Source organism: Dermacentor albipictus, chromosome 3 (genome assembly GCF_038994185.2).
Source record: "Dermacentor albipictus isolate Rhodes 1998 colony chromosome 3, USDA_Dalb.pri_finalv2, whole genome shotgun sequence".
Classification (NCBI taxonomy): Eukaryota; Metazoa; Arthropoda; class Arachnida; order Ixodida; family Ixodidae; genus Dermacentor; species Dermacentor albipictus.
The window spans coordinates 121,802,264-121,816,523 of record NC_091823.1 but is presented as its reverse complement, the minus strand read 5'-3'; the positions used below and the strand labels follow the sequence as shown (position 1 = coordinate 121,816,523).

General features: G+C 47.4%; 1 long non-coding RNA gene across 3 annotated transcripts; it reads left to right on the top strand.

Annotated features, from left to right (window-relative positions):
- Window positions 1-166: 166 nt before the first annotated feature.
- Window positions 167-5,953, top strand: LOC139057567 (uncharacterized). Of its 3 annotated transcripts, none has more exons than XR_011512905.1 (5): window positions 167-512; window positions 2,524-2,685; window positions 2,836-3,013; window positions 3,134-3,241; window positions 4,593-5,953. It is a non-coding gene; the product is annotated as an uncharacterized lncRNA (long non-coding RNA). The 3 variants fall into 3 exon arrangements; XR_011512903.1 differs by having other exon boundaries at window positions 178-508; XR_011512904.1 differs by lacking the exon at window positions 167-512 and adding an exon at window positions 800-1,044.
- The last annotated feature ends 8,307 nt before the right edge of the window (window positions 5,954-14,260 follow it).

The following is a 14,260-nucleotide window of genomic DNA, read 5'->3' as shown; positions in this document are numbered from 1 at the left end:
ACGCAGAGCCGAGTCTCGCACGAGACGTTCATTTGAAGCATGATTTGAGACAATTGTTTGAGGGCTCTCCCACCGTTTCTGCCAGTTTGTTTGCAGGCGCGAGTAAGAGCAGGCGCGAGAGAGAAAATGTGTGGTTTTTTGCTTTTTGAATATGTGACGTCCGCACGCCAAGTTTCACCTGAGACGCCAGCGCTCGTTTCTCCCCTGGCGGCACAGATTCCCTCCCACGGGTGTATCCTTCCGTCGCTTCCCTTCGCTCGCGCTGCACGCGAGAAATACAGAATCAAGCGTCTTTACTTTCTCTAGATCGCTGTCATAACGCGAGAAAGCATTTGTTTGCGATGGCGCCTCGCCGGAAGACTGGTAATTACTGTTGTGTTGTGAACTGCCATAATAGCAACGTCAACACGAAAGGGCTGCAGCCACCAGTGACATTCTACAGATTCCCAACTAGATGGTACGAGATGGGCCGACGACAGATGTGGATTACCGCTGTGCGCCGAACAAAGCAAGTAAACAAATTTTGTTGCATGCGCTAGCTGTGGTCAGAGTTCACGCATGCTGAGATATCGAATGTGTGCACGATGCATTGAACACGACCGCAGTTCATTCCTGCATAACTACTGCGGTAGCGCTGAGCTTAGTGTCACCTATTGCTCCCCCTTCTCCTTTGCCTTCTGGATTAGATTGGCGCGGCTCGCTACGTGCTTGCGCGCGCTTTTCCGAGCGCAGATTGGTGTGCGCCTGGTTTTCCCACTGGGCTTTTATAAGACCGCTTGTCGCCCTTTTCCTCTGGACTGAATCGGCGTGGCTCGCTAGGTGTGCGCTCGCCATGGCGCCTGCCTTTTATACTGGGCTTTCAACAGATCGATCGCTGTTCGCGCTTATTGTGAGCGTCGGTTAGCGCGGAAATGCTGTGCCGCGGGCGTACCGTGTACGTAAGCGCGGCGAGGCGCGCTCCGTGGCCGTCCGAATGTCCACGTCTCCAGGCGGCAATTGATTTGGCTCACATACTGCGTGAGCGAAAAAATGGCTGTGGCTTAGGTAAGGTTAAGCCCAGGATGCGAAGCATACTAGCCTTTATTTTAGTTGTTGAACCACTATTTAGCCTGGTGAACTGCTGTTGCTTGGCTATATTTGGTTCGGCTAGACGAAGAAACAACTCATGCATTACTGCTTCGCCTTCAAGAGTGGAACGCGACAGCGTTCCCGTCGACCCGCCAAGGGGTGTAAGACAGTGGGCTACAGGGCAGCGACTACGCGCCCCGCATTGGACGCGGTGAGCGTCGAGCAAGGCAGCGTTCGGCGCGGCAACGAAATGTGCGCCTGAGCAAGAGACGCACGCCTTAGAAACAGCTCGTTTCTAAGGCAACACCGCATTCACTAGAGGCGCTTTTGTACCGCTTTGAAGCATCGTACTCGTGGCTCAGTGGTAGCGTCTCCGTCCCACACTCCGGAGACCCTGGTTCGATTTCCACCCAGCCCGTCTTGCAAGAGTTGAGCCAAAGCCACTTCTCCTCTGTCGTGACGTCACGGTGTCACGTGGTTTCAAGGCGACACCGCCGCGCCCAACGTTGGCCGCGCCTGAGGAGCTGGGTTGAGCTCTCGTAATATGCTTCGCATAAAACAATAGGCACGTGGCTTTTGAAGGAGATGACCGGCGATTTGCTTAATCTGTCGGGCCACGTCATCGCCGACTAGACAAACCACGCTCCTGAGGTCGCGCGGGACGGGCTGCTGGCGCGACCCCGACTCGGTGGCCCCGGGAAGATTGTGCAAATTGATGAATGCTTCCTTCGAGGCAAGCGAAAGTGCAATTGAAGCCACCTGATGACGGGCGACAACGTTCCGCCGAGCCGCCAAAATTACGGCGGCATTGCCGATCGTGAACCATAAGTATACGACATGATCTTCGTGACCACCGGGGAGCTCCGACTTTTCAAGGTCGACCAACGAGACGCGGCGACGCTAGGCTCCATTATTGCAGCCAAAGTTCAACCGGGGACCGAACACCATCCACAGTGATGAATGGGCCGCATACAACTGCATCCCACACTGAGTGGATGCTCACGGAGCGAGCCTCAATCTGCAATGGGAAACAGCAAACGACAGCGTGAACTTTGTGGGCTCGATCACGGGTGTGCACACGCAAAAATAGAAAGTTATTGGCAGAAAGTGAAGCGCCACCTCCTCTCCGCCGGCTACAGGGTAAATGCACCGCTGCTGGAGTCGCACCTCGCATGGCTGTGGTTGCAGTCAATCAATGGCCACACGCCCTGCAAAAATTATCGTTTCTGCGTTAGAAACCATCACTGGGCGCTACCCTGCAGGAAGACTTTTCTGCACTTGTTAGAAGCCATCATTCGGTGCTAATGATTACAAATGCTTTCAACTTCGGTCTCTTGACCATTATTATAAATATTGCCAAGCTGCTTCCAATTTTCTACATTGTAGGGGATGTGCAAGTTAAAGTTGTGTACGCATTTTATCTGTGCGGTGATACATTTTCATATTTCCTCACAGTGCCGATGGAAGTCCGTGGTCACCAACAGAGACTACAAGGATTTGTAGCAGACATTTTGTTGGGAATTGCAAAAGTAACTGCAGCCAACACCCAGCGTATGTGCCGACCATTTTTCCGGCGGCGTACAAAACACGGACACCTGACCCAGAAGTGGCGCAGAGGTATGATGGCTAGTGGAGCGCAAAATGCAGTGCGCGTTTTAAAGCATTTTGCTTAAAGTAATGATTCTCGCTTCCGTGCTCTGTGAGAATGTGTTCCGCTTGCGTTCTTGATAGTTAAGTATGGCAAAAAATATAAAGGAATTTGTGCAGGACTAAGTCCAGCTCGCAAATGCAAGATCAAGATTCCTCTGCTTGCCTGGACATCTATGACACAGTTGCAAGTGATGTGAAATCACCAGAGATGCCTCTCACACCTATCAGTGATGACCCTCAGCCTTCGGCAGGACGCTATGAAACACAAGCTCAACCAGTTACACAGGCCAATGCTGTAAGCATGTGCTTTTGACATATCGACCTCGTTTTTGTGTTTACCTGTGAAGTCAGGCTGTCTACGTTAAGCATTGCGTTAAATACTTGACAGCCTGTTTTATTTTTGCAAACACCGCAGGCATGCCAAACAGAACCAGAATCCGGAGGAAATCTGGCTATCCTCCTGTCAGCGACAAATGGGTCTGAGGCATCAACTCAAGTTTCTCACATTGAACAATGTGACAAGGTACAGTTATCCCTACACATTTGCTGGATTCATCTAACACTTACTGTTGTCTTGAGTTTGATCAAAATAGTTGTAGCAGTAATTTATAGGCAGACCTCAGAAGAACGCATTGAAGCATGCATTCCTCGTAACAAAAATATTTAAATAACTGTCATAATGGGTAAAAGCTGTCATTTTGGTGCATACCGTAGCTGTAGGTATTATAACACTTCATAGCCAATGCAGAACATACTGTAATGCCTTCATATGGTATGTCACATCACCATGCATATTGCATTAACTTGCTTGTATTTGTACAAAATGTGGTGATAGGCATAATTTGTCACCACTACTACAAAGTTTTCTCCCTCGTCATGCAGCCACCACTAGTGACTTTATTGAAGCACAGTTGTACATATAAATGTTTTATCACATGACATATCATTGATGCACCGACATTAATGCGGGGGCCTGCCATACTGATCAATGATGTGGGCCTTTATATGTGATCTCCTAAGCCCATGAACAATGGCCACTTATAAGCAACTTTATTTTCATAAAGTTATCATTCCAACTGTACATTTACTAAAGATAGCCTGAAAGTGCACAGTGCAGCTTACTGCATGAATTGTTTGCTAAAGGGCAGCCTAATCGTATTTGTGCTGATCATGAAAAGACAAGAGCAGCGGCAAGTATATGTGAAGTACTGCCTGTAAGCTAACTTGTCACTAAAGCCCACTGGTACAAGCATTCATCTGGGGAAGAGGGATAGAAGAGGAGCTGTGCAACCGATGCCAAATTCTGCTTCTCCCCCAGAAGGGTCCTTCTCCACTTCTCTCTTTCCCAATAAAGATAGGCAGTTAGCAGCAAGGGGATGGAGAGAACCAAATTAATTAGCACAACTTTTTTTGAAGACATGCTTGCCACTGCAATTTTGTCGCTGACTATGGCTTCCTCTCCAGTACCATTTTTATTCTATATATGTACGTAATCCGGCGCTTGATTTTTACTGTCCATTTGCTTGCTATGTCATTTAAAAGACGGCAGTATGCATAAATAAGTATGAAGTGGAGGCTCCATGCTTTGTAAGTCTACACTTGCTTGCAATACTGTAAATGTAGAGTTCATGTATATTTACAAGAAATTTAATGTAAACAGTTTACTAAGTTGGGTATGATAGCATGACTGGTAATACTTGCATTGACTAGCAGCTGTTAGGCATTTCTTACTTTCTGAGCGTGATCTGTTTCAGAATAGCTATGTCACTCTATGGAGAGTTGGGGAACGCTTCATTGTTCTTAATATAGTCACAAATTCGTAAAAAAATTGCTTATTAAGGCTGTATTTCAAATGTTTTTTGTTGCTTTTGTAGGTCACCGCGACTGATGGAAGCTGGAAGAGGAAATGTGAATTCCTTGGATTTGAGAAACTTAAGCAAAACGAGATTGCTTTGCGGGATATATGTGGGGTCACCGTACAGGTTTTTTAGTCTTTTGCTTAATATTCTGCCAGAGCCTAGCTACCGAAGCACAGATATGACCCGCGAAGACAAGCTTTGTCTCTTTTTAGCCAAGCTTACGCTTGGGGTAAGCTTCAATGCTTTGGCTACTATTTTCGGAGTGGCTGAATCAACTGAATCAAGTGTATTAAAAAAAACGCTTGACGTACTTAGCGCAGCATTGAAAGAGTGGGTATTTGTGCCACCAAGGACTATCATCAAGCAGTGCATGCCACAGCCATTCAAAGAAAATTATCCAGACTGCACGTTTATTATTGACTGTGTAGAAGTTCGAGCTGAAACGCCATCAAATCCCGACTGCCAGCGCATAGTCTACTCCAATTACAAGGAAGGTTATACCTTGAAGGTCCTTGTCGGTGTAATTCCAAATGGAATGATGGCCTTCATGTCCGGTGAGCAGCAGACTGATTCTTTTATTGCCCAAGACTTTGTTTTTTTTTAATCTGGTACGCGAAGGGGATATTATCTTGAGCAATGAAGGGTTTTACGCATCCGCACAGATGTTAAGGACAAAGTTGGAGTCATTTTGATGCCTCCCTTCAATTCTGGAGGTGGTCAACTGTCTCAAGAAGACATGGATGCAACATATAAAATTGCATCTGTGTGTATCCATATTGAGCGGGTTATTTGCAGACTGAAAATATGCCGGATCTTACGCAGCACAGTGCCCTTAATTTTGGTGCCGCATATGGACAAAGTGTTCTCGGTATGTGCTGCCTTGGTAAATATGCAGCCACCAATAATTAGAAAGAATGACTGCATTGTTTGTAATGCTCTGTGAGTGAGTTCTGCATGGAAATTTTGTGTGTGAATATAATTCCTAAAGGAAGTTTAACAATGTGTAAATCAAGATTACCAATGTTATTTGTCTTGCACACATGCTAAGAGTACAAAGTTACAAATGTGGCATCATGATGGGCCAGCGCATTTGTTTCTGCACAGCCAAAGGAGAACTTTATGGAAAGATCATGCAGTTTATTCATTCGTAAAGGTTTCTTTAGTTGTGCGCTAGCTGCACAGCATGATTGAGTGAGCTTATGGTGCCCTGAAATATTACTTTGTGTCTGTGTGTCTGCTGTATGCATAATGATTTTGTTTGCAATGGCTTGCGATTTCAGTAAATATTTCATTTATCAGTTCAGTCATCCTCTAACTGTTGCCAGATATTGTGCCTCAAACCCCGAGGTAGACATTAAACAAACTAGCCAGCTTGTCATCTGCTATCTCTAACATTCTTGCATATCACAATAAGTGCTTCTTGATGTATTGTTTTTCAGGTATGCATCAGCAAGCTTCTAGAATAGACAAACAATGGGAGTATTTGGTTTAGGTATTTAATTTCAGTCATAAAATGCCAAAAGTTTATAAAATGCTGTAACCTCAAGAATTCCAAGTATGGTCCGTTCTTGCAATGCCAACTGTGTGTAGTAATACAATCTTTAAGAAAAAAACAAATGTTTATGTGACTTGTTTAAAAAAATAACCTCTTTGTCATGTGCAGGTAGCGAATGCAAATAGCCATTGTTAACATTTTTGCACTAAAAATACTGCATGCAAGGTTGGTATGTTGCCCTGCATCATAAGTTCATGACATCTTCACATCTTTATCGATTTAACATAGTTGAAATTAAACATGTAAAGGTAATTTCATACTTTTAATGTATTAAGACTAGATTCAGCAACATTAAAACATTGCTTACAAAAGTAACTGCAACTTCTATATCCAGAATGGTGTAATAACATATTGCACGCAGACTAGATACGTTGCATACATAAATGCACTGTAGCCACATTTTAAAAGCTCTGGCATATCTGTGCCCAGTCAACAGGTATTCAGGGAAAACAGGAGAAGGAGGGAGATGGAAATTCAAGACAATGAGCAAAAGGAGAACAAAGTGAAAGCAGGAGCCAATAATTCGACAAGTGAAGACAAGCCCACTTGTCTAAACGTTGGCTCCTGCTTTCACCTTGTTCTTTTTTTGCTCACAGTCAACGGGTAGTAACATGAGCGTAAACACTTGTTCGATTATTTTTGTACCTGGATGGACCAACTTTGAAAACATCGTAAATGATAAAATAGATAAATGTGCATGTTTTCTCAAACTACAGTACGTTACAAAGTATTGCATATCGGTTGGACATGTCAAACATATTAGTGAAACTCTATTCATATTTTTGAAGCTGTGGCTTGGCCATGCCAACTCAACCGATTGTATTACAGACCTAAACACCACCTGGATGCAGTAAACTTTAAAAACATCACAAATGATAAAATAAATAAATGCAAACATTGCCAACAGTGTGACACAAATATGTTGCTTGTAGACCAGACACACACAAATCTTTATGAAGGCACTGTACTCACATTTTCAAAGCTCTGGCATGTCTCATGCCAACATTATAAGACACTCTTCCACTTTTCCTACCAGTATGCAGCAAACAAGCAAAAAACACCACACATGACAGAAACAAAGAAATGCAAATGCAAATCAGCGTAGAACAGTTTACACCCTTTGGAGTACCCCTTCTGATAACGCGCGTGCTGTTCGTTGCTGGAAAGTTCCGGGCTTGCAGCGTTACAGAAAGAAAACGCATCAAGACAGATAACGATTAGTTTTGTGTGGCAGAAGGGGCAAGCCAAAGGGTGTAACTTTGCCTAAGAGTACGTGTTTCGCGGAATGGGTGCGATCGCGATCAGGTCGCGGAGCTCGCGCGGAACCGGCGTAAACTCCGGTGGATCCTGGATTCGGTGGGAAGTAGCCGAGCTCGCGCAAGATGTGACGGTCGGTCTTGGTCATCGTCAGTAGTATCAACTGCGCTCTCCCCTGAGCCTTGGCGATCTTTTCGAGCGTATTGTGCACCCCGAGCTCGAGGAGTCGATACGTCGGCGTGGTGATCGGGAGCCCAAGGGCCCGCTTCACTACCGTTCGGATGAGTGTATTGAGCTTGTCATGCTCCGATTGTTTCCGCTTGTGCATTGCTGCGACGTAGGTAAAGTGACATAGGACGAACGCATGGACGAGACGCAGCAGATTGTCTTCTTTGGGGCCATGTTGACGGTTGGCCAGTCTGCGTACGAGTCGTATTGCGTTGTCCGTCTTTGTCGTCGCCAGCTTGTGGACCGTTTGGATGTTAGATCATTATGCAAAAAAAGAGGAGAGGCGTGCAGGCAGGGCACGAGAGTGGAGAAGTGGACAACATGAACGCCGACATGGAAAAGCGCTCAGAGTACTAGAAATTAACTACTAGCTCAGCTTTCTGTCGTTATAAGGATGTTTGATCCGCCCGCCTCGATAATCATTCCCAGCACTCGGATGGAGTTGACCCAGGGAAGTGGGCGACAGTCTCTGGTGCGGACGGTGATGCTTGGGGGTTTCCATCCATTAGACCTTTTGCCTTGTCGTTTTGAGCAGTACAACAGCTCCGATTTGGCGAGCACTTGAGGCCCGTGTGGTCGAGGTTGGACACGGCGGTTTCGACTGCATGCTTTTAAGAACGGCCCAGCTGAGGTGCAAGTGCCGCCAGCCAGTTGCGACGACGGCGGCATCAACTTTCAAGGAACGCCACCGTTACGCTCTAGCCTCGTCGCCGTTGTGACTGAATGAGTTCGACGAAGCAGGCTTTGTGCCACAACACGACAACGCCAACCGGGTCGGCCGCTAGCGGGGAAGTTGCCGCGGTAACATCGTCGCGGACCCCTTCCCACGCGCTGACCAAGACGCAGGACAATGGCTACCCGGTCGCGCTGCGAGGGTCAGCTCCGAGTTCTACGAAATTCGTGTGATGTCGGTTTCGGACCGTGAACATGTGTGTGTGCGTGTGCGTGTGTGTGTGTAAGCCGTCCCGGGGACAGGCGGCGTGTTTGCAATGACTGGACGAACGTTTCCGTCCCCTTGGAATCAAGGGGACGACCGAGTGTTTATAAACCGCTGTTGTGCGGCTGCTTAACACACTTTCTTAAGCAGTCATGTTAGACTGAGACGCTCTCTCAAGAAGTCGTGTTAACTGACGTACTTTCTCTCGCAGTCATGCTAGACTGATGAACTGCATGTAAATAGTGTAAATAAACCCATATTCCTCGTTCTCGATGAGAAGCAGTCCTTCCCTTCATCAACGTCCTCAGCGTGGATAAGTAGGACGACGGCATGGGCCAGCTACCTTCTAATTCATGCCGGACTCCAATCTTGACAACGGGTTACGAGCGATGGGATTGAGCCCCCAATCCTGACAATGCCTCCTGCAGAGCGGATTCGATAAAGCCGTCCGACCCCGCGGAGCACCAGATGGTGATGTCGTCCGCGTATACCGTATGGCTGAGGCCTTAATTGTATATTCGAGATGGGTTCGGAGAGCCCAATCATCACCAGGTCGAACAGTATCGGCGAGTGGATGGAGCCCTGGGGGGTGCCACGCTGTCCGAGCTCGACTTCTTCCAACGTGAAGTCTCCGGCACGGAGCACGGCCTTGTGACGGGCTAGGAAGGAGCGGACGAACTCGTAGAACCGGCGCCCGATCCCTAGGTCCGCGACCGCCTTAAGTATTGCCGAGTGCTCGATGTTATCGAACGCCTTCTCTAGGTCGAGGCCGAGTATGGCGCGGGTACCCCAAGTGGCCCCGGCGTCTATGATATGGTGTTTCAGGAGAAGCATCGTATCCTGTGTCGAGAGCCCGGGTCGGAAGCCGATCATGTGGGGTGTGAAACAGTCCTGGTCCTCGAGATACCGGCTGACTCGGTTGAGTACGACATGCTTAGCCACCTTACCCACGCACGACGTGAGCGAGATGGAGCGAAGGTTATCGACGCTAGGCGCCTTGCCCGGTTTTGGAATGAGGATCGTCTGGGCGAGTTACCAGGCGGTAGGTAACTCGCCCCGCCCCCACACGCCATTGGCGGCGCTCGTGAGGTACATGACCGAGGGGTCGTCTAAGTTTCGCAGTAGCTTGTTGGTTATGCCATCGGTGCCCGGGGCGGAACACCCGTTTAGTTCGTGGAGAGCCCGGCGTACCTCTTGGACAGAAAATTCGGCGTCGCGGAGGGTGTTGTCGGTACCTGTGTAATCGGGGTGTAGGGTCGGCGGGCCTGTGGTTATCGGCAGGTACTTATGCACAAGGGTCTTGAAGACGTCATCCGGCGAAGCGGTGCCTTTGACCTTGTGAGGGACTTTGGTGAGCGAGTGGCGCTGGTTCATGCGGGTGTTGGTGTCGTCGAGCAGGTGTTTGAGGAGGTTCCACGTCTTCCCGTTGCGGACCTGTCCGCCGACCGAGTTACGCACTTCGTCCCATTGCTGTTTGGATAGGGTGCTTCAGTGTTCCATTATGGTTGTGTTCAGTTCTGAAATGCGTCTGCGGAGCCTGCGGTTGAAACGCTGGCTCTTCCATCGTGTCAGTAGAGACTGTTTGGCCTCGAGCAAGTGGGCGAGGTGGCTGTCTATCTTCTCGGTTGGCATATCCGTGCTGAATGATTTCGTGGCCTTACCGACGTCGGCCTTGAGCTGAGCCGTCCATGTCTCGAAGTTCGGGGCAATGTCGGGAGGGAGCCGTGAGGCGCGAGTCTTGCGAAAGATATCCCAGTCGACCCACGTGTACGACTTGGGCTTCCTGACGATGGTGGGTAAGTGCACGGCCAGTATGAGATGGTCGCTGCCAAGATCCTCCGCAAGATTGGACCAGCGGGCGTCGGCTGTGTTCTTCACGAAGCAGAGATCCGGGATAGTGTGTCTGTGCGTGGGCGTGCCGATGCCACTGTCTTGTCTGTCACTAGGGTGACATCCAGGTCGTTCGCATGCTGCCACAGCGCGGTGCCCTTGGGGGTGTCATACACGTAACCCCAGGTGGGATGCGCAAGCGAGGTAGAGGACGATCCCATCGAGGCGTCAGCCCCGTGATCGCGTCCGCCTTCATGGCGCGTCGCGGCCCGGCTGTCCGTGCCGATCACGACGTTTGGCTCGCATAGATCGTTTCTCCCTCCGTGACACCGAGTTCTTTCGTTCGTTCCGCTTGCTCAGGTGCACGTTTCGTCTTTGTGTTACCAAGAGCATGCCGAGCGAATGAGTGGGTAGTGCGAACGTGGTGCGATAACGCTATCGCGTTCTACTCTTGAAGGCGAAGCTTAAGCGTCCTCCAATTTTTATTTCTCTCTTTCTATTTTTGGCGTTCTGTTCATTTGCTCTGACATTGTCGCATGGAATAAAACCTTCTCTTATGTAATGCCTCCGGGATTTCAAGGAGAAAATAAATGAAATGAAATAACTGCCTATATTCAGCTTCACTACCATAATTTCATTCTTGCAGTCATGACCCATGAATTTTGCAAGTTCCTCTTTCACGAGTCTCGACAGCCTGATTTTCTTGCGTGCATGCAATCAACATCAATCCCTCATCACGTCACCATGTTGACTACCTCGGTGTCGTCTCATCAGCCTCTAACTAAAAATAAGCAATAGAAACTAAATATTGTTTGATTGAAAAAAGTAAGAACAAGGTGACACAAAAAGGGTGTGAGAAGGCACACACTGATTCTTGCTATATAGTTTTTGCTAGAGCAATTATTAGTCTCAAGCATGACAAACCAGCCCACCTTTCCACTCTTGAAGAGTGAAACAATCCTAAGCTGAAAATGGCGAGCTCGCTTCATTACTCATACTCCCTAGGGATGTGATAATACAAAAGCACAATTATTACAGCCCCCACATTACCATGAGACTCCATGTCTCTTACGAGGGATGCCTTTTTATGACTGAATATAACAAAGGCATAATAACCGGTTGATCTCTGCAACCGACTGCTACAAGGATTGGCCAATAGTGGGTATCCTCTTGCATCCAGGCTTAGTACTAGCCGGCATACTAAACTGCATAACTTATACCTCGGGCGGTGTTGAGTGAGAAAGTGATGACACGGCATCAGCACTCTCCTCACTATGTGTTTTTTAACTACAATTCTCTCATGCAACAAACTTGCACCTCTGCTACGAGAGTTTCTGGAATGCAGTGCTTTTCAGCAACTTGGGCTCAATTTATTAATGTGTACCAAAGTCTCAGTAAATAAGTGTTTTTTTTTTCATACTGCCCTCATCAAAATTCTTACTTCCTGGCTGAGAGGCCTACCACCTGGTTACATATCATGATCACAGTGACAAGATTAGTCATCATAAAGCCCTGAAACAAAATAAAGTTTCTGCCTTAAATAAGAACGCTGCATTGTACCGCAACAATACCGCAGTGTGTGCGTTCTGGAGAATCGTTGAATTTTGTTTTTAGGTGACATGCTTCTCGGATGTCCGACTTCCTTGTATGCATTTACTAAAGGGCCTCGAAGCATCAGTCCGATTACTGGCACTTTGCCCCTTTGGTGCTCTGCTGGAGGCGCCGCCAAAGTACGCTAAATAAAGGCACGTTGTTTAGGCGTAGTACATGCGCAACTTGTCACTTTCCTCGTGACCTGGCAGAAGATTGTGGCTTGCACTGGCGGTTCGATGTACTTATGCGACTTCAATTAGGTTCTTCAGACGAGCGACGCGACGAAAATAGCCCGCCGGAACTTCTGGGGAGGTATTCCGCAAGTGTCCACCTAGTGGACTGTCCATTCTGGCCGCCGCTGATTGGCTGGAGCTGCACGAGCGAGGATCTCGTCCTCGCGCGTGCCCCAGCCCGAGAAATCATCACTTCAGCAGCAGTCGAAATGGACAGTCCCCGTATGTGGACACTTACAGAATAACCCCCTGTCAACACCGGTCAGAGCCTTGCCCACTTGGGCAACCTATGCAATGGGTTTGCACTCTCTGGACTATCCAAGATGTGCTAGACTCTGCGTTGTACTTTTCCACCAAATCTTAATGCGGCAGGCGCATTACCGAGGTTTGCACGCAGTACAATATCGTTCTGCGTAGGTGCGGCACCTTCCTGCACCATGACGACTCTGTCGGCAGTACTGGTTCTAGACATCAATTTCTGCGTCAAGTGCACTTGGAGATACTATGTGCTCACAAACGTTGGCGCGCGCGTCCAAGGGACAACACCGCCCCTCACTAAAGTCAATGTAGATAACAGCCGATAATTGGCCTACACATATTCAAGTCAACAATGCAGAATAATGCACGGATGGGCAGATGTTCAGACGGCAAGCGTGTCGCCAACGTTCCTGGTAAAGAATAGAGAAGAAATCGAAACCGCGCCAACCGGCCGGCTAGCGTTGCCAGTCTGTACTGCCAGAAACGACAAAGGTCTGGAAAATCTTAGTTCGGTATTTTTCAGCGATGTGCCAAAATACAAAAATTTTGAATGCCGAATCGAATATTGACCTATTGCACTCAGTCTTTGAACAGTATATTGCGAATGGTTTTCTAATATTTCAAATCCCCAGCTAATATTTAAACATTTATAACTGTGCGCGATTAAGTATACATTTGGAGCGAGATTGCGAAAAGTTAATACCGCTGGTCATAGGTGACTCACCAATTTCATTAAATTTCAGTTTGATGATAATTACCCTAGGGATGCAAAGGTATAGCATTTCGGGCAAGTTGGCAATTCATTACTCAAGTATTATTGCGCAACAAAAGACATGGATGTAAGAGAAGAACACACATTGCAAAATGCATGATAAGTCTGTTAGTTTCCCTTCACTGGCTCTCACAGAAAAAGAACTAAGTTTCTTGGAGGCGGCATCGCATGACTCACAACTATGTTACACGAATGCGCAGATCGCTTTCTTCATGTAAGCGTATGCGCAGTTTATACTGCTTCACATATATAAACCAATTCAGTGGCACAATATATTAAGTTGAAAGTTTGCATTTGGAGTGTGTTCTTCTTCTCTTACGTCCGTGTCTTTTGTTGCGCAATAATACTTGAGTAAGTCAGAGAAGCGCAGAGCAAAATTACTTTTGAAGGAACACTAAGAAATACGAATGAAAAAAAAAATGTGGGGCTAAAATGCACAGATACCTGTATTTCAAAAGTGTCGACATGAAAGTTGGTCAAGAAAGTTGGCAACCAAGTACAGGTTAATTGAAAGTGTAAATGGACAACCAAGAGTCATAAGGAAGAGAGTGAGGGAACCAGACATGGTAAATTAAATGTAAAGGATGGAAAAAAAAGACCATAGAGATTTACAAAAAATAATTATAGGGTTTTACGTGCCAAAACCACTTTTTGATTATGAGGCACGCCGTAGTGGAGGACTCCGGAAATTTCGATCACCTGGGGATCTTTAACGTGCACCTAAATCTAAGTACAAGGGTGTTTTCGCATTTCGCCCCCATCGAAATGCGGCCGCCGTGGCCGGGATTCGATCCCGCGACCTCGTGCTCAGCAGCCCAACACCATAGCCACTGAGCAACCACGGCGGGTATTTACAAAAAAAAATGGCAACAAAAAACTCGGGAGGGAAAAAACCTGTATGATAACGCGAAATGGAGTGCCTTGCTATTGGAGGCCCCAAATTTGTTGCCTTAAAACAAACACAAACAAATATTCGCACCAGGCTGAGGCATGTGTGTCAAAGGCAAATTTCTGGAGACA